Raw genomic sequence first — 19,717 nt, forward strand, 5'->3', positions numbered from 1 at the left:
CATAGTATTAGTCACTTTTGTTCAATGAGATAACCTTGGCGTTGCATCAATAATAACAGACTCTGCTTTCAGCAGTCATTTCTTATGATCACATAGTATTAGTCACTTTTGTTCAATGAGATAACCTTGGCGTTGCATCAACAATAACTGACTCTGCTTTTAGCAGTCATTTCTTATGATCACATAGTATTAGTCACTTTTGTTCAATGAGATAACATTGGCGTTGCATCAATAATAACAGACTCTGCTTTCAGCAGTCATTTCTTATGATCACATAGTATTAGTCACTTTTGTTCAATGAGATAACCTTGGCGTTGCATCAATTATAACAGACTCTGCTTTCAGCAGTCATTTCTTATGATCACATAGTATTAGTCACTTTTGTTCAATGAGATAACCTTGGCGTTGCATCAATAATAACAGACTCTGCTTTTAGCAGTCATTTCTTATGATCATATAGTGTTAGTCACTTTTGTTCAATGAGATAACCTTGGCGTTGCATCAATTATAACAGACTCTGCTTTTAGCAGACGTTTCTTATGATTATATAGAGTGTCAATGTTATTTAATGACATAACCTGGGTGCTGGGCATCAATATATATTTATTCCAAAGCCTCTCCTGATAATGTCAATATCATTTCTGTGCCATTACGAAATATAACACGATGACCAATTACATGAAAACATGACATGGATTTGTCAAACATTTGACACTTTCACCAATATCCAATTTGAACGAAATGCCATTGACAGACGAGTTACGCTGATGTTGTACTCAAGGCGATGTCTTCGCTTATAGAAAAGGAATAAATTTCTCCTTTCCCTCAAACGAAGCGGCTGCACAGCCAAAGGAAATCTGATTGTACTTGATTGATGCAATACATTTGTGTAAATGTACTAAGATTACTCGTGATGGCACCACATTCTGTCCTACAGCAGACTGAGAGCCCATTACCTCCTTCTTAAGCAAAAACCAAGCACCACTGATGCCTTGTAAGTGTGCTGCCTTTCGGGATTTTGAGTACGTCGGGTGTTTTCGTTAATCTTCGTTCCCGATAGGGACAATGATCAACACCGCCCATTTCAGTTTGCACAACGTACAAGATACAAAGAGACGTCTTGAATGACGAAAGATGTTCCAGGAGAATCCTGATGCTATCAAGAGACCTGGGCCTTTTCAACATCTGGTCGATATTCGGGGCCATGATATTGATTAAATCCTGGTTGAAAGAAGATATTAGATTCATAAAATGTATATTTATGCTTGGTTATACAATAATTTAGACGCCTTCCCATGTATATGAATACGTGATATATCATACATAGGGTAAATTAGGGAGAAGGTGTTTCAATCCCCACAACACCAGGAGTTCAGGAGATATACTAGCTCCTAAAGTTTCTGGCAAAGAAGCAAGAACATCGGACGAATGTATTGAAATGTTAAATGGTGCAAGAGCTCAACCTTGCTTTGTAGTTTAGGATTTTCTATACTTGATTTTTTTCTATATTGTTAGATTCTTCAGAAATCATTGTGCACAAGCATGATTTATTAGGTATATTTTCTTTTCGCTGTCTTCTTTATGTTACATATTAACTGAAAATAAAGTTTTAAAAAAGCAATTAGATTATAAGTCAATAGGACCAGATCACTAATTAGGCTATGGTTACATGTGATAAGTTAGCTATGACTAAGCAAACCAGTGGTTGATCGCAAGAGCAAATATCCGTGAAGTACATAAAATCATATATGTTAACCACCCTACCTTCCTTAACGACAAGCACAGGTATTTATGCCTTAGCTTTCAAATAGACGTTATCCACTGAACCTTTCTACCGCACAAACAATGATAACTGATAACTGATAACATGTAGGTGGTAAATTTAGTGTCATCTATGTGCTCTGAAGTAAAGAACTTGTGAGATAACAAAAGAGCAAGCCACTATAACTTCCCATCAGTAATATTCATATGTTGTAAAGAGATCTTAAAGAATACATTAAGGTATATGAGCATTCGATATCACCAGTGAGCAATAGACGAATCGAGCAGGATATTACTTTCGGATATTATAAATATGCGTCTGGAATGTACATGTATCAGAAATGATAAGTGAATCATAACATAATCTGTTCTCTAGGTGAGACACCAGAAATAGGCTTCACACATTGTACCCATATGGGGAATCGAACCCGGGTCTTCAGCGTGACGAGCGAACGATTTAACCATAAGGCTACCCCACCGCCCTATAAAACAAAAGAGACTAATGCAGTTCGCTGTCGTGTCTTTGCATGACACAAGTGTGCAGAAAGGGTTTTACGTGTCGATTCCCAAATTAAACAGTGAGTTAAGTTAACACAAATCTGTACCAAAAAGGATAAGGTGTGAAACATAATCGAGTGCATGGTTTTCCCGAAACCAAAACCGGTTTAGCATAATCGAACAGGCCCTAACTGATGACAGTCCAAAGTAGAGTGAGAGTACAATACAATGCAATTTCAGTATAATACAAATAATTATTATAAAAAAATAAAAATAACGACAGTGATGATGCCTCCGTGGTGTAGTGGTTAGAGCGTCCGCCCGGAGAGCGGAAGGTCGCGGGTTCGATCCCCGACCGCGTCATACCAAAAGACGTTAAAATATGGTACTTGTTGGTCCCTGCCTGGCGCTCGGCATTAATGGGTACATCAAGGACTGGTCGGCTCGGAGTCAGTATAATGTGTCTGAGTGGGGTATTCATGCTTCACTGCGGAATGGTATCTCAGTGGGCTTGCACTATAAAACCAGCTTCAGTCTGGGCTAGTACAAGCAGCCGCACATACACATACACACGCATGCACGTCGTCATATGAGCGAAATATTCTCAAGCACGACGTTAAACCCATGCAACCTCACCTCACCACAGAGGTCAAACTGCGAAAATGGGCCTTGGTATCGTGGGTGAAAAGTGATCTTCAAACCACTACTGATCTTCATGAAACGCGAGATGTCACGTGAAATGACCAAGACAAGAGTGAGTGAGTTTAGGTTTACGCCGCTTTAAGCACTTCTAAACCTATTTAGCAATATTCCAGCAATATCACGGCGGGGGGACACCAAAATTGGGCTCCACACATTGTACCCATGTGGGGAATCGAACCCGGTCTTTGGCGTAACGAGCGAACGCTTCAACCACGAGGATACCCCACTGCCCCACCAAGACAAGAGGTCGACCCCTTTAAATATATACAAAGGTTTCAAGAAGTTTCTGTTCTGGAACTGTCTCTAGGGCGCATGAGTCCAGAACCTTCTAGATTAGTGTTATTCCCAGTCTGGACATAGTAACCAGCCCACTTTTCTCTACTTGGCCCTTATTCTCGAAACGTTCGTAGCCCTAAGAATTCTTAACTTTGATCGTAACCCAAGTGTTAAGAATGGGCTTAAGAAGTTCGTAGGGCTACGAACGTTTCGAGAATAGCTAGCCTGGGTCCCGATCCACAAAGCGTTCGTAGCGCAACGACATTCGTAAGCCTATGATAAACTATAGAGTTACGACAGGTCGTAACGTTACGAACGCTTTGTGGATCGGGACCCTGATTCTTAACATAAACATTTCCACAACCATAAGAAATGTTATCTAAAAGCAACCCATTGTGCAAATGCTATAATGTTCTGAACTTGTGTCCATCAAATAGTGAGGACACCAGATATTCGCGAAACGGTGAACTTTACCTTCCAGTCGGTGCGGTGATAGACTAGAACGCCATTTCTGATAGCTAATTTCAAATTCCATACATACAAATGTCTACAAAACAAATTATATTTTTGAATCCCCGACAAACGTCAAACGCCTGGATGTAAGAATATGAAGGCGATGACATTTCAGAAACTTGTCTTCAATGCACATCAAAGCAGAGGGTTGTGTCTATTTGCTTGATTATACAAGCGGTATCAAAACGATCGTGAAGGCAGCGTGCATACAATTGTAGACGCGAAGATATCCTTATATATGTTTCTGCTTGACCAGCGGAAGAACAACGGAAATGAAGTTCCAGTTCTGTAACATGGTGAGTGTCAGTTTAATCAATATGAGAGTCTTTACGGCAACTGACTGGAGGCTGATCTTGATGAGGGATATGTGCTCAGGGGATGTCTATCACGGATCTTAAACTAGTTGGGAGAAAGAACATCGAGATAACAGAATTCATGGTTGAACCTTCACAAACAAGGATACATCAGGACTGTGTTCCTTCAAATGTTGGACATTAGATATCGCAAGGTGTTACTCGTACAATTTATGCATGACATTGTCCAAGGATGTGTCATCACAAAGGGGACATTGTTATCGGAAGAATGCAGTGTCGTTACAACCAGAACATAACATATTGCAAGGTTGTACCGTTACGAGTTTAGTTTCACGCCGCTCTCAGCAATATTCCAGCAATATAACGTCGAAGGACACCAGATATTGGCAACACACATTGTTCGCATGTGGGCTATCGAACCCGGATCTTCGGCACACACACACACGCACGCACGCACACGCATACACACGCCAAACACGCACACACACACGTTACAAACAGACAATTACATGTTGCAGGAGTATGCCACAATAACCACGACATTCCATTGAGGCGCTGGCGGAAGAATCAGTTCAGACTGTTTCACGGAGCTTCCCGAAGGAATCATAGTTTGGGAAATTTGAATAGTTAGTCCCTTGATCTTTGAACCAGAATCTAAATCTCATTCTGAAACTATTGCAGCTTTAACATTGTAATTTTTTTAATTACGTATCACCAAATAAAAACGCTTGTTAAACTATTAGTACTTTTACCTAATTATTTAATTAACACGATCTTGCAAAATGTTTAAATTTTATTGATTTACTCACTCGTGCGCATTCAAGGAAACTAAACGCGCTATGTATGGCATACACGTTGTATTGTATAATTGAACAAGTCATATAGTACTGATGAATGTAATTAGTTGTTGTTTGGGAATGCAATTCTGTCACTTCAAACACTTCAATACTGAACACAATCGTTCTCAGTAATGAATTGTTCTTTTGAACAAGAACTTGGTGATGCGTTTGTAAATGACACGGGAACGAAAATCTTCAGATTCAATAAATGCAACTCCATATTTTATGAGCTTCAAGTGTCGCAAAGGACGTTTAGCAACTTGAAAAGAAATGCAATGTTCTTTTTTTTATGGAAAAAAATAAACTTTTATTTATTACGTTTAGAAAACATTCGGTCAGATGTGTATGATCCTGTTAAAAGTGTCTATAAAACTAGCAAAAAAGAGTTCGTTATCCAATTTTGGTCATACGCGCGTGTATTGGCATACCCAGTCATATTTTTTCGGAAATGTTCTGGCAAATATTCAAAGACATTTAGTACTATGTAGAGCACATGGCTTGCTAACACGATGCAAATGCTAGCCCAACGACACATGGCATTTCCATATGATGCAAATACTAGCCCAAGGACACATTGCTTGTCAACACGATGCACATGCCAGCCCAAGGACACATAGCTTGTCCATATGATGCAAATACTAGCCCAAGGACGCATGGCTTGTAAACACGATGCACATACTAGCCCAAGGACACATGGCTTGTCCATATGATGCAAATGCTAGCCCAAGGACACATGGCTTGTCCATATGATGCAAATACTAGCCCAAGGACACATGGCTTGTCCATATGATGCACATGCTAGCCCAAGGACGCATGGCTTGTCCATTTGATGCAAATACTAGCCCAAGGACGCATGGCTTGTCCATATGATGCAAATACTAGCCCAAGGACACATGGCTTGTCCATATGATGCAAATACTAGCCCAAGGACACATGGCTTGTCAACATGACGCACATACTAGCCCTTGGAATCTTGGCTTGTCAACATGATGTACATACTAGCCCTCGAACACATGGCTTGTCCATATGATACAAATACTAGCCGAAGCTAAGCCTTGGAATTTAGCTCATGATATTGACTTTCTCGTTCAGATTCTGTTGTTCACATGGGAGGGGTATTACTGGATGTGATGCTATTAACATTGTGTAGATTGTTGGTGCTACCGGTATGACAGGAAACATTTTCAGTGATCCATTGATAAAAAATAATGAAGCACCATCTAGTGATCACACCAGTTGAGTCAAGGGTTAAAATAGACGGATGCACCCAGAACTATATTTAATCTAATAAATGATGCATTCGATGCTATGCTGGTAGGAGGGGTATTATGGGGTTTACTTGTTTTTCAGGTTTGGTGGTGGCAGTAGCAGTTCAGTTGGTAAAGGATACAATGATACTGTAGGGTTTTACTTCAAACCAAACAGGACACATTAATTGCAGTTTACTTTACTTGTAATTCCGAAACATGAATCACTCAAAGAATGATCAGTGAGTATGGTTTTACGCCGCTTTTACCAATATTCCTGCAATATCAAGGCGAGGGACTTCACAAATGGGCTTCACACATTGCACCCATGTGGGGCATCGAGCCCGCTCTTCAGAGCGACGAGCGAACGCTTTAACCATTTGGCGACCCCACTGCCCCAGATTCACTCAAAGGCAACTCAGGCAAATCTAGAATTCTTGAATTCTGTGATGGCACTGGAGCCTATATTGCTACTGATTCGGTTTGAACTCAAATACTTTACATGCCGTCAAGCAGCATACAAGGATAAATGTATTGCTCATCCCCCTCCTGTTACCTGGAAGTACACAATAGAATGATCGAATGGATCTGACCTAAACAACATAAAAGTACACAAATATTGATTAACATACAAAAACAGAAACACGCCGTTTTACAGGTACATAAATATTAAAGCATGTTGCCACAGTCAATAATTCAGCACCTCAACAACTTGAAAGTCATGCATTTTTATATGACCTTGGCTCGTTCAATTCCTGTTTTGACATGGAACCTTCACTATTTTATGATAATGGCTATTTATAAACACATATTTATGGAAATGCTTTTGACGTTTTAATTAAACACTACCCGTTTTCATTTTATTTAGTTTTCAGCGATCTTTATGAAAGGCTGAATTCCACAATCTGTTCTCCGAATGAATAATGTGACTCGTTTTGACGATGTATATAATTATGTACTTATTAGATGTAGAATATCTTGTTACAAAATCTCGCATTACAGTTTTCTGAAAAATATCTGAATTTTCTTATCTGGACCATTTCAATGGGCACAGATTCGTCCTATTTAAGGAGGGTCCGCCGAATTAAGGGCATTGTACATATTCTTCAGTATATCTGGTCATCGTGATGCCTATTAATTTTGGTTAATGACATACATTGTTAATATGTTAAAACTGTACACGGCGTGATGTCGGTCTGTCGACAGATCCAAAGCATCTGTGTTATTGATTGTGTCCCAACGTTTAATTCAAGGACTCTCGCATCCTTTTAGATGTATTTTTTAACGCAGATGAAGATGGAGACATTGCTCTTGAGGTACTTGAAACGAATGGTTTCTTCATGTTCAAGGAATATCGTGACAGCCTTTTCTGTCACGTAAATTGAGCATGTTCGAGGAGCCTTTTAAAAGTAATAAAATAAAAAAATGGAGTTTGAGCGAAATCCATATTTTCAGTGAAAAACAACAGACTCGGCGATGTTTTGTCCCCATTGAATTCAATCATGCCGTTTCCTTTTCCCTGGCGTGCGAGCGCCTTGAGTTAAAAAGCAGGAAAACACACTTCACACATAGATGTTGAGCGTTAAGTTGCTGATTGAGCTGAGAGAGCTGATTCTACTCGGGCTTTGCAGTGTGGTCGCCACTTTCGTCTCTAACATTTATGAATTTCGTCTGTTTTTTTGTTGTTGTTTTTTGTGGTTTTTTTGTGTTTTTTCCTTTAGGAATGACTCGGATCGACAATGTACTGCCTAATTCGCTAGAAATTCACTAATTCCAGTAAATGTTTAGAGACACAAGAGATTAATAATGCTTGAATATAGTAGTCGAAACGGTACAACGTGCTCTACTTTAAGCCAAGATGTGTTATGATTGTGAACATGTTGTTATAGGTATTTTTCTTCTTTTGATTAACGCCAGACTCGATAATTTACAGCTGGAACATTGCTGAGTGCGGCGTAAAAGAGCAAGCCAACCAGCCAATCATTAGAGTCTAATTCATGTTTTCTTAACTTCAATGATAACAGTAAAGAAATCAATCCCGTAATTACACGATCGTCTTCATCAAAAGAGTGAGTGGGTTTAGTTTTACGCCGCACTCAAGCAATATTCCAGCTACGTGGTGGCGGTAAATCACCAGACAATCCAGTGATCAGCATCATGAGCATCGATCTACGCAGTTGGTATACAATGACATGTGTCAACCAAATCAGCGAGCGTGACCCTCCGATCCCGTTAGTCGCCTCTTACGACAGGCATGGGTTACTGAAGACAAATTCTAACCCGGATCTTCACGGGGAAGAATCATATGAACCGAAACACGTGCACAAGAAATGACGACTTAAAACCAGTGCAGCAAACATGTGTACAAAACCACAATCATTCAAAGTCATGGGCTTAATACCGTCGTTGTGGTGTGATTGTGTTATCCAAATATCCAGTGGTACAAGTGAGTGAGCCGGATTATACGCCGCTTTTAGCAATATTCGAGCAATATCAAGGCGGTGGACACCTGACATGGGCTGCACAGTGTACATGCATGGGCAATCGAGTTCGGTTCTTCGGCGTGACGAGCGAACGCTTTAACCACTAGACTACTCCACCGCCCCCATAAACACAGTAAACAGTGATCTGAAATTGGATTTAACATTAGGTTGAATACAATTACCCCACCGCCCCTACAGAGACAAGAGATCGTGTCAATGCTATATATCACCCAAACTCTGTAACTCAGGCTCGGTACCTAGGTTTATGACGTGTCATTCTACATTGACATTGTCCATAATATCAACCACTGCCTTGACTGATACCCAACTCGTTAATATACAGCCCTTTCGTAGTGTCTGCTCAGAAAAACAATGACATATGAGTGACTGACTGACTGAGTTTGGTTTTACGCCGCTTTTAGCAATATTCCAGCTACATCACGGCGGGGGAACACCAGAAATGGGCTTCACACATTGTACCCATGTGGGGATTCGAACCCGGGTCTTCGGCGTGACGAGCCAACGCTTTAACCACTAGGCTACCCCACCGCCCCAAATGACATATGAACCAGAACATATTCGCTGTTATCCTTTTCCCCATTCAGCCAAGTTCACGGCTTGTTGTTCCCGTGGAGATTTTTTAGATTATAAATTGACCTGCCTTTGCATGTGTTTGTGACATGTGACACAGGTGGGGCGTTATACGTTCACGTTTACGAACGCCTCTTATCGTCACAGTTGGATAGAGATCCATAAATATATGTTCATGGGATAATCGATAACCGTTCAATGGACTGTTTCAAGCAGATATATATCTTTGATATATCATGATAGAAAGTGTATTCACTTTCATTGTTAACGCATAAGATTAATGAGGCCAATTTGTTTTGTACCACGGCACATCTAATTATGTATATCTATTGCAGGTATGCCAGGACGATGATTTGACGGCTCAGCAGTTCCAAACTCAGGTGAGCTTTTCGTACAGGGACTCCAGAAACCATGTTGGGAATTGAACCCGGGTCTTCGGCGTGACGAGGGAAAGAGTTAACCAATAGGGTACCCCACCGTCCCATTTGCTAATGAGACCAACCTACTTAAAAATGAAATTAGGGGTGGGGGTGGGGGGTTGGTGTAGATTACTTTTGTACGATTTGTTTTGGCCCAGTCCGTGTCAAAATTAGTTGAAGCGAAATTTCCGGAGCACTGTATCAACTCAGATTCCTCGAAATATTCTGTGTTCACTCTTAGGCACGACTGATCTGGAAGTTGATTTTTTAAAATAGTTCGACCAACTGCATTAAACATTAGGCTTAATGCTTTTTAAACCAACGACAGCTTCACAAACTCAACAAGTTACAGGAAAACAGCCCTGAATGATGGTATTAACTTTCTGGTTTAACGAGTCCTTGGCGTTGTGTAATGTGCTCTGCTATGGGCATTGGAGTGAGTTAGTGAGTGCAAGAGTGAGTGATACCATACGCAATAACCAATATTCCAGTTCCAGCAATAATACTTCGATCGAAACCCGAAAAATATATTTCCACACTGTACCCTTCGAACCAGGGTGTTAGGCGTGACGAGCGACCGATTTAACAAGGCTTCCCAACCGCCATAGCTATCAGGAATAGTGTATGGATGTAATTGATGGCAACGAAAGTTTGAATGTTCAAACATTGCACTTCTTAACAGTGTGCGAAATAGTGTCTATATTTTGCTTGCCAGTCCGGCTAACTACGCCTGAAAGTTAGTAGCCCACAAAATAATTCACTAGCCCAAAATTTGAATGTAGAAACTAAGCAAAAGATTACAAAAATAGATGAGAATAAGATATTGTCAGCATAACACAGGTTTCATCATTAATCTGCTAATATGATGAACGTTTCAATCATGCCACAATATTGCATAATTTAAAAGTGAATTATAACTAATAAAGTCGGAGAGAGTGATATATTTAACCCCATGAAAAGCCAGTCGGGCCAGTGTCTGTGGAGATTTGCTGTCCCGACTGGATTTTTACTAGTCACGGGCTTGCGGACCAGTGGCTATTTCGGACACTGCTTCTTAACCAAATGTTAGGATTTTGCTTGTTACATGCTCTTGTTTTCCTAGTCATTGTTGAAATCAGTGTAATATTAATGCGACACAAAACAACATGCCCTCACTCACTGGGTATGGGCTGCCTCAGTAATCGACCGGCCTGACGTTGATTCACTGGAGACGGTTCTGTAGACTTTCTGGAAAGGAAACAGACAAGATTATTCGGAAACACCACGGTACATTGTATAAATTTCTATTACTGGGTCAACGTGTATGGAGGCAAGGAAAAGCGAGACTTCGATATGTCATGATAAGACATCAATATGATCCCTAGGGAGATGAGAATGTAATTTGAAAAGTTACTGATCCGATCCTTTGGCAATGGCATGTGCATTATTGTGGCGTGATGTCTTGACATCAAAATGACCTGTTACATAAACTGACTCATACAATCCAAAGTGAAAATCATACAAACAATTTGTTTATTAGGTATATATTGCATTAGCGCTTGAGTGAGTGTGTATGGTTTTACGCCGTTTTTAGCAATATTCCAGCAATATCACGGCGGGGGACACCAGCAATGGGCTTCACAGATTGTACCTATGCGTTGAATCGAACCCGGGTCTTCAGCTTGACGAGCGAACGCTTTTACCACTAGGCTACCCCACCACCCCATTAGCGCTGGAAATCACAGTGCTAGGGAGCCGTGGGAATTAAAGCTCACAGCAACTCATACTTGTCGTAAAATGTGAGTTGCCGTGAACTCAATGCTTTCAATATACTGTGTTCAAATACCTTTATTGATAACTGAAATCTAAAGATAAGCTACGACGACGTGAGGTATATTACATCTGGGAGCAATAGGCCGCCGCCTGGTTATGTCTGAAATATTCAATCATCCTCCGTCTACCTCTGACGGAGAGCTTTTCTTATTGGTCATATGTGGTTGGTTGAATTACAAATAAACTGAACCAATACACTTTACACAACAGTGCAGCTCGAGATTTACATGCAGTTGGTTGGTTGGATGGCGTTTAACGCCACACTCAGCAATATTCCAGCTATATTGCGGCGGTCTGTAAATAATCGAGTCTGGACCAGACAATCCTGTAATCAAAGGCATGAGCATCGATCTACGCAACTGGGATACGATGACATGTGTCAACGAAGTCAGCAAGCCTGACAACCCGATCCCGTTAGTCGCCTCTTACGACAAGCATGGGTTGCTGAAGATCAATTCTAACCCGGATCTTCATGGATCAGGTATAAGTGGAAAGTGAAAGTTTGTGCTAACTGGACATTGTACACACATACGCTTTTCGTGGAATTCGAGTATTTGGCTGTAGTCTTAAAAACAGATTTGAGGGCTCTGAAAGTGCCCAATCGGGATTAACATTTGCGAGACCATCATTTGAACGCACCTCGAATGTTCATCTTATCCAGATTCGCCAAAATATTACCGGAAAATAGGCTCATATTTTACTGTCACAAGTTTGCAGGAAAACTCGATACGTAATAGGAAATTGTTTTAACTTTATTTAGCAAATTACACACGCTGAGAAGCATGTATGTCCTCACATCTAACAGTTAACGTTTATCCTTGAAGGTGATAGGGTTGTTTTGCGTTACAAATATATTATCTAATCTATCTGTATGATAGATCTGAACTTTGCTATATATATATCAAGGCTGAATGGTGAAATGTATTCTCTGGTAACGTGACTGTGATTGCAACATTCTGACAGATCATGTTTCTAACCATCCATTATCCATAATCATCCCCATTAGCTTCACTGAATACATGTATATTCATTTGACGACTCGTTTTGACAACATGAGTGCCTGGAAGATGACTTTCTTCCTCGCGAGTGATGCACGAAAGTTACTCCTCTGACATGAAACAAATGACGACACAAGATTGCCCTGTTTAGTAACTTTTGAAAGTTGTTTGGAAACCTTGTCAGCATATCTACAGTGGTCTTTCGTCTACAATGTAGCTTATTTGCTCCAGAATTATTTGAATGACATCAAAATACCAGATACCCGTGAAGGTCCGGGTTAGAATTGATCTCCAGTAACCCATGTTTGTCGTAAGAGGCGACTAACGGGATCAGGGTGCCGTTGTACAAAACCTTAGCGCTAAGGTTACCTTAAGTCTATGTTAAGGTATGGGAGTTACGGTCACCTTAGCGCTAAGATTGCTTTGTACAACGGCACCCTGGTGGTCAGGACCGCTGACTTGGTTGACACATGTGATCGGTTCCCAATTGCGCAGATAGATGCTCAAATTGAGCTTTTATTCAATTATTCGCAAGCCTTTAAACAACGTTTGTGAAAAAAAAATCATAATTGAAATACAAACGAGGGAAAGGGTTTCTACGATCGTAAGATCTTGCTAAAAGCGGAAACCCTCATAAGAGCGCATGTTATTATTATTGTTATTACTATTCTGTCTGTATCCTGAGCATGCGGTTAAGAATCCCTGTCGAATAGTGATTACACCATGTGTTCGCGAAATGGTGAGCGTATCCTGCCCTAAATGAGGGACCCGTTACAGTAGAGTAAGTCTAGTACTAGGAATGGGTTGTGGGGCAATATGAAGGAAACACCTTCGTCTGTCACACTTATTTGCATCTACAAAGTCCTATCTCAGCCTTAATTCATTTTCCCGACCAATGAGTGGCAGGTACAAGACAGCTTTAATGTTATCAAAAACAAAGCAAACAATTATGAGAGTCTATGATAAGATTTCTGTTTTATCAATCACAAAAGACAAGAGGTATCCAAGCGGTAAGCTATTCCATCCCCCACCTCTTGTGGATTCCGCAACAGAATGGGCCATCAAACTCACCGTGGTTGTCGTCCGAAGTTACAGGAACTGAATGGGTCGTTGCTCTTGCTATCAACAACTCTTTTAACTGACCTTGTCCAAGGAAAGTCTGGTTTGCTACGACTGAAATACTGTCGAAATGTAACACACTCATTCACTCACTCACTCACTCACACTTCTTGTGCACTGAAAATATTGGTTCAAATGTTACGCGGAACATTTCATGCTTTGACTCACGGGAAACATATCTCTTCTCGGACTTCAGGATTAAGAGAAACTAAATGGCAGATCTCCACTTAGGAGCATTAAAACTGTAATCTCCAACTAAATCCTACCTTCTTCCGAGGACTGTCATTCAACTTGCCACAAGATTTGGGGAAAAACACAGTTGGTTGTACTGTTGCATAACTAACTAAAACAGCTTACAAGGGTTTGCTGTTCCTGGTTCTGAATCAGCCTTTGAACTCTTTTGGATGGAAGGTAACGGAATGAATCTGGCATCAGACATTCAGGTTGACCGATTGCATTTCAACACGAGAAAATCGATACCATTTTACTAAAATTACATTTTTTAATCCATTTCTTTGCAGATTTTCTCAACAGAACGTCAATCGCAAATGCACATGGTGATTGATCGAATAGGTTTTATGGAATTTGCCAGCTATTACATTTGACCTCCTTATGATTTTGGGTCCTTATGATGGTGAATTTCCTCAAACGGACGTAAAGTATCAATACGTCGCGGCTAGGATCACGTTCAATAGACGTTGTCGCCTTGCTGAAGAGCGACTTTTGTGGCTTTACGTTGCACATGTCCATAAGTAACTAATTTATTTCAACAATGCATCAAATAATCTGTGTAAATGTGTGATTTGTCCATGAGTCAGTACTCTGCGGAAATAAATGTTGAATAAAATAATAATCATGATTTTGCCAAAAAGAACGAAACCCTGACAATCCGGAAACAATTCTCAGGAGCATTTACCTTTCTCCAAATGTACAATTCGCCATTACAATGATTTTAAGTCAGGATCTGACATAAGTGACTATTTCACCAGGGCCTAACCGCCCTGATTATATGAAAAAGGTGACAATAGAAAACATTTGGTAATAGAGATACGAAGACAACATAATATTGAGATGCCTTTCTACGAACATAATTCATTGTAACGAACATTATAACCTCATGAATATTCAGTCAATATTATCATTATGACTCTGACGTCGTTTTTTCGTAAGCGCCCCTTGGAAAAATCCCTCTCTTGCACAAAACACGAGCGAAGTTCATTTGTGACTGGATATATAATTTCGGGTCCTTTCCTCGCAAAATAGGCATAAGGTTTCTTCAGAATGTCACGTGGCCCAGCGTACAGAGCACAGGTCACAAATCAGTGAAGTCTGTGTAACGCTGGTGGCGGAGAGTAGGTGGATGGGTGACTGTATCCGGCGGGTAGGCATCTGAAAACTTCCAGTGCTCCGATCTTGCCCCACGCTGAAACTAAAGATTGATCTTGGATAATGAACATATCGATCAACGGATTGTGCGGTAAAACAATTATTATAATATTTTTATGCGATATTTTATTCTCACTGCAAAACCAATGCCTGAAAATAATATTAACTTCGAGTTTTATCCACCTTACGTCATATCGTTTCACGCTGGTCATGAAATCATAAACTAATTTATAAAAGACTTATTTTCAAAGGATGATAACTCAATGAAAGCTTGCATACATAAAATGATATCTGATATCAGAGTTCACAGTGTTGATTGAGAAAAAACGAAAAGAAATAACGAAAAGAAATAAATAAAAACACAACCGGGGTTCCAAGCAGGTTTTTGTTAAAACTGCTTTGTCAATGATGCTCAGATATATGTTTTTAAATTTTTTATTTCCCACGTAGCCAGAATTTGTTTATCCTTACAAATTAAATTACTTGATCCATGCGGAGACGAATTTACAGCTGTTTTTTTCTTTTGTGTCATTTTTTCAAGTGTATCGATAAACAGACTGGAATGCCAGTGAATCACATGAACAGGTCACACACGTTATCGCCAAGAGACACAGAAGGATAGTCATTAGTTTGAACAAGATTATATCCCTTCCGCGACAACTGATCCTATTTGTCTCAGTAAAGGAAAAAGATAAAGTTATTTCCTTGCATTACGTCGTCGTCTTTGAAATATGTCAGCACAGTCAGACATAAAATGTAATGAAAACGCCATAAAACCCGAAAAACATTTTGTCACCACTTTCGACAAGGAAAGAATAAGTGAAGCTGAACCAGAAAGGCATTACATTTAAAATGATAGATACAACCTTAGTAGATAAAAAACTACACAATTGTTACATAAGATGTTTATGCTTTTTTCAACGGAGTTATTGTATCAGCTACTTTCGGAGATGTTTTGAACCTTTACAAACGTACGTTTCCACAGAATACCAATGTCGCCAACGAAACTTATATGACCCTTTGGATAACCCTTTGAGTTAATTTGACAACAATCGGTCCCATTGCCATTCTTCCTGTAGACAAGACCGTTAACTGACTGTCTTCTGACACAAAGGACTCGCCAACAAAGGATTTGCCGTTTTCAATTCTACTTCAAATTAACTTAAAGGGACGGGCGCCATAGCGTCACCCAGATATATATCGAGCAAGCCTCCATGACAATAATCAATAGGAAAGAAACTTTGAGCACTGGAGAAATCCTTGAAGCAAACTGGAAACCTTAGGAGTTCAAGTAACGTCTGGAAAGGCCAAAGACTGTGGTGTAATAGGTAATTTCACTTGCGTTACTTCATAGACCAATATCCTTTGGAACATTGTGGCAATTCTGACGCGTGTGGTATGTTTGTCTGACTATTCACTTACGGCCTTTCCCAAACTGCACCGTTCGTGGGTATTATTGATTGTTCATGTGTAATGGTGGACTCTGTGGAACGCCATCGTTTTCTTTTGTCAAATACAACCCTGATTGACAAGCAATTGACTTTGTAGAATTTGTTATCGTCCTTCGATCAGCTGAATAGAAGCTAATTTCATGTGTAAAAGTCTTATATGCGAGTTTGGTTTAACGGTATCTCTGACAGTTCATGAGAACGTTTGTATGTGAAGCCCATTTCTGGTGTCCCCCCGCCGTGATATTGCTGGAATATTGCTAAAAGAAGCGTAACAGTTAACTCACTCACTCATGAGAACATTTAAAGTGATAGGATTGCCCCAAAGCAACACAGATATTGTATAAACCAGTAAATTAAATAGAATAATGTGTCCAAGTGGTGTGCCGACACATAAGGATCAATGTCGTTGCCAACATGGAATTTGAACCCATGGATTAGCAAGTTCTGGCATCATTCTGTTTTGGTATTAGATGACAACGAGAACATAATACATGTATAGGAGGTCGGTGACTTTCAGATAGCACCTGTTAACACCGTCCCCGTATATATCATGGTGTTTATTGAAGTTTGTATAGCTGAGGAATATGTGACAAATGCAGGCATTTTTCATTTCAGAGGGCGACTTCTCCACTAATAATGAGTCAACTTGTCATTAAGATTGAAACCATCGTCTAATGATAATTGATAACAAAGACTAAATTATTTGCGTCATTTGTCAAACTGTCAATGCTTTTCCTGTAATTCAGCCAGCTGGATTTGTCAAATCCGTCTAAATGATGACAAAATCAGGTTTTGTAAGAAATGTGTCTACTGCACTGACTGCAACGCATTCATCCTCTGTCCGGAAACCGAATAAGCTGTTAACCAGGCGTAAACCCAGTCCGACGTGATATATGGTAAATAACAAGGGGTGCGCTGTTCTGTTAAATAGAACTATGATGTTGGCACATCAAGGGAGAGCACAAAATATACTTTTGTAAGCACTGAAGCTGATGTCAGTTGAACCGAATCCGAAAACAATGAGGTTTATTTTGTGTCGATTGGCAATGGCTGCTCCGAACATAACGAGGTGTGTTTAAGAACTTTACATTCACGCCATCCTGTCTAGTTCTCTCAGAACACATTGAAGACACCCAATGGGCTGAAAATACCTCCTTTCAGGCTCCGAAGATATGTAGGCCGTCATCTCTCAAGGCTATTTGTTTGCTTTCTTGTTGGTTTGCTTTTCCTAACGGGTCGAACGAGGTCAAACATTCCTGCTCTAAGATGCTTTAAATGGAGAGTTTCGTCAATGTTTACATAGCCCTTCTTAAATTTGATCAAGGTGCCCATGATGAATCTTCCTGCGAGAGCTGATGTCACCATTAAAGCTTAAGAGCCTTAATCAATTTTGCAGAAGATACTTGCAGTCTTTAATTAAGTAGATAATGAAGTGAAGATGGTATGAGCAAGACGGGACTGAACCCGAGGATAAATAACATTCTTGGGACAGACTTTGTATCAACAATTGGAACTACTCGTTGACAAATATTCATGTAAATGTTGTTGACATTCTATTCAGACTCCCTAACGGCACTTACCATAGACCTGGTTATGAATCAGAAAGTATGTACAGGCTGATATGAAGTTCATTTATATCAGAAAGAAGTATACATTTGCCACGGTCTGTCTCGAAGAGGTTTGTTTGCTTCATCGACATTAGTTGCAAACATTCTGCTTTGGGAACTACTGAAACACCATCGAGTTTGGAAGGCTGCTGAGAAACACTGACACGGCGGAAAATGGTCTCCGAATAAGTGTTATGGAGATAACAAACTCAAATGAATAAACATAGCTTGGTGTACCAGTTGACCGTCTGTGAGCGGATGACTATAGTTTACCGACGCTCTTAGCAAAACACGACACAATTTATTTCTGGAAACTCAAAAAATCCAGACACTCTCCGCACTGTGGTTTTATGCCGCTTTTAGCAACATTCCAGCAATACCACAAATGGGCTTCACACATTGTACCCATGCATGTCATGAATCGAGCCCGTGTCTTGGAAGTGACGAGAGAACTCTCTAACCACAAGGCTACCCCGCCGCCCCTTATCAGAAATATATGCTAAGGATGAAAACTTTATGTTTTGTCAAATCCTTTGTCACAAACCAGCCACAGTGCGAGGAGTTTCTGGACTTTAGGGTTTCCAGAATTAAATTGTGACTTGTAATATTTCAACAATATGACGGCGGGGGACACCTGGGAATAGGCTACACCTTGTATGCATGTGTGGAATCGAACCCTGGCCTTCGGCGTAACGAGCGAACACTTTAACCACTGGCCTACCCCATCGCCATCGTAGACACACTCCCATCTGGCTTTGATCTGAGACAGAGGCCATGTATATCAAGTGTTACCCATCGACTGAAACGTCTATTTCATTGAAGACTCAATCATGGTTCAATTACCATTGGTCCGTTGGGCATGCTTATGTCGTATGATTCCAGAATCCCATATGTGATCTGATTATGATCATTGGCTTGTTATGGGTATCACGGAAGTGGTAAACCAGCATTGTTTTGGTCATTCCAATGAGATGGGAAATTCAGACTTGAACCTGAGGAAATCTAGACCTGTTTCATTTAGAGCTTTAGCATTGTAGGGAGGGCTAGGCAGTAGGGAAAATAATGTGATTCAGGGACTGTGAGACAGACTAATTGTACCCATGTGAGAAACCAACCCGGATCTTCGGCTTAACTGGAATGACATTCTAAGAGGTGTTAAACACGCCTCGCTAACCCATCAACTCATTCGATTCTTTGTAACTTTATGTAAGTATACCTTAAAGTAACCCTTTGGTACACATGACGCATCGTCGGATCCAAGGTGTACCAATTGAGTAGTACAGAAAAGCGACCAAACCCTTCCACATGCATGAGAAATCTCATGTACAAGTCCGGCTATGTCAGAGCATGTGTTTAAGAATCATTATCAACCAAGCGATGATACCGGGTGTTCGCAAAAAGCTCAGCTTATCCTGCCCCACCGGTGGCAACCATCATAAACACATGCAAAGGCTAGTCAATTATTCACCTGGAAACATTCGGGAATATTTCAACCACATTATCCTCTAATAAATCGGTAATAAAAGAACGAGTGGTTGATACTCTGAGCAAAAGTCATCGGAGCGTACCAGAAAGGCACCAAGTCTAACAAAGAAAACACCCTGTCCCCAGTTCAATGCTATCTTACAAGTAGTGAAAAAGATTGTACCTATTTGGTTGGAATCAAACGAAGACCCGTTTTTTAATATTGTATTTGTTTTC

The 19,717-nt window shown here is 40.3% G+C and overlaps 1 protein-coding gene across 1 annotated transcript in view; it reads left to right on the forward strand.

Annotated features, from left to right (window-relative positions):
• The window catches only part of LOC124284840 (orexin/Hypocretin receptor type 1-like), a 131,856-nt gene that overhangs the window by 102,588 nt on the left and 9,551 nt on the right, over nt 1-19,717 (forward strand). The window contains 1 exon segment of the mRNA XM_046720957.1: nt 9,560-9,604. The gene's annotated coding sequence lies outside the window, so the exon portion shown is untranslated.

The sequence above is a fragment of the Haliotis rubra genome, unplaced genomic scaffold (assembly GCF_003918875.1).
Source record: "Haliotis rubra isolate DU_JTF1 unplaced genomic scaffold, ASM391887v1 Scf346, whole genome shotgun sequence".
NCBI lineage: Eukaryota > Metazoa > Mollusca > Gastropoda > Lepetellida > Haliotidae > Haliotis > Haliotis rubra.